A 2,183-nucleotide genomic window follows, 5' to 3' on the forward strand; every position below is an offset into this window, starting at 1 on the left:
ATATATTAGCTGTTTCAGGTAGCTCTTTGATATATTTGAATGATAATCAGTTTGACAAAATTAAAGCAAAGTCATGAAGACAAGTAATAAAGTAAATAATTCATAAAGTTGGAAACTAAATCTGCAAAGTGCTTCACATATCAATGATTAATGTGTCTTTGAATTAAAAAATGATAAGCCAAATATAAATACTACCTTTGTTTGTCTGTTTAACTGAAACAGTCCTGACAGAGAATTTGTCAGCAGAGGTGACCACCACAGCCATGARGATCCGGTGATCTGTGCTCCTGTGGGCATAAAATTGTCCAATCTCATCCCACAAGTTCTTTTACAATCTTTGGAAGTTTTGTTTCGTTTGGCTCAGTTGTAATGTTGGCTGTACTTTCACACAGTCTCATCCAGCAGCTGAAACCGCTCTACAAAATACTCAGGGGCCACAAGCAACTCTTTGGTCCCCCTTTGGAGCTTTGCCCAAAACTCACATGAGACTGAATTTGAACAAATATGCTAGATTTAGCTGTTTCCTGTTTTGATTTTTTGGTTTTTTCATTTAAACTGTGAGCAATAATACAAATAAAAAGAAGTGAAACATTTTGATTGGATCATCTAGTTTGCTAGCTACTTACCTTTTTTATGCTCTCGGAGGAGTAAGACGCTTCTTCCTTCTCTCCTGCCCTTCCTTATCTTTCTCTGCTTTGCTGCTTGGAGTCTTCTCTACATTTTTCATCCGAAACTAGAAATCATGGAGATTTTTCTTTTTAGTGATTTGGTTAGCTGCTCTCTCAATAAAWTTTTTGGAACAAAGTTTTTGCTTCTTCCATGGGAGGACATGTCAAAAGGTGGGACCTCTGTTCTTCTCTGTTCTGGACATATGTCTGGACTCCGATCACTGGATTCTACAGATTGAGTTGGTGGTCTCCTGATGTTCTACAAAACAACGTCTGTGGCTTTTCACTTTCTGGCTGACTGACCAATTTGATGGATGGCCGTATTCTATCAGCACTCTGACATTTTGCCTTGAGCGAGCTGGGCTCGGTCTGCAAGTGGTTCTATTGAGGGTCGCGGGCCAGCTGTGGTCCCTGGACTTTGCTGGCCAGATGGAATTGATCTTGGAGAAGCTGGTATATCGGCTCGGCGGAATTTGTCCACACTATTTGCCTGACTGGATTCGCCACAAGCAGATGGAAAATCGTTATTGTCTGCCTGTCTCTTTTGTTCCCAAAACAACTGATTACAGAATCTGGCTCTCCCCTACAACGGCCTTGATCTGTTGACTAAATTCTTCTTGGCTGGATTACGTCGATAAGGCTCTGCTCCACACCTTCCCCCCACCTGTCTCACCCGTCTAATCTGGTTTCCTGAGCGGGCTGAGGGCCACACAAAATGAACAGTTACCATCAWTATTCTGAACTATGGCTGCGTTGGTTTTGGGGACTGGATTCTAATCCCCTAATCTCACTTACTCCTCTGGCTAATAAATCTGCCCTATGCAGAGTTTTTTCATAAACACATAGTGTGTCACAGTGTTGATATAATACAATGTTTTTGCTTTTTTCCTCATCTTTCCCTTGTGTGTTTTTTAGTTTTTCTGTTGTTTTGTTGTTGTGTTTTGCTGCATGACCGTTCTTAACTGCCCCCTTCCCCCTTCCCTGAATGTACAGCACCATATGAATTTATTTCTGTGAAAGGCGCTATATAAATAAAACTTTACTTACTTAGAACAATATTTCTCTCGAATCCATCAGGAGTTTTTTTTTTTTTTTGAATCTTTAAGACAAGTTGCTGAGAAGAATAGTGAGTTGATAACATAACAATAAATATAAGAAAAACATACAGGGTCCTAGTTTTTAGTAAGTTTTACTTGCAAAATTATCTTTCTTTTGTCCTGAAATGTAAAAATTACAGTATATTAGATTTTAAAATGGATTTAATTTTATTTTTAGTTTTATAATGTCACCCCCACTGGTTGGACACCCCCCACCCTCAAAGTTATAGCACGTTTTAGTGACTCCGGACACATTTTATTAGTGAACCAAGGGGCAAATGGCTCTTGATTGTGAAGGTTGCAGACCCCTGACATGAACAGACACACCCACAATGTGCTTCAAGTTAAAAGTTAAGCCCAGTTTCTCAGATTATTCCCCTGCCTACAAACACACACACACACACACACACACACACAC

Source organism: Austrofundulus limnaeus, unplaced genomic scaffold, assembly GCF_001266775.1.
Source record: "Austrofundulus limnaeus strain Quisiro unplaced genomic scaffold, Austrofundulus_limnaeus-1.0 Scaffold99, whole genome shotgun sequence".
In the NCBI taxonomy this organism is placed as follows: Eukaryota; Metazoa; Chordata; class Actinopteri; order Cyprinodontiformes; family Rivulidae; genus Austrofundulus; species Austrofundulus limnaeus.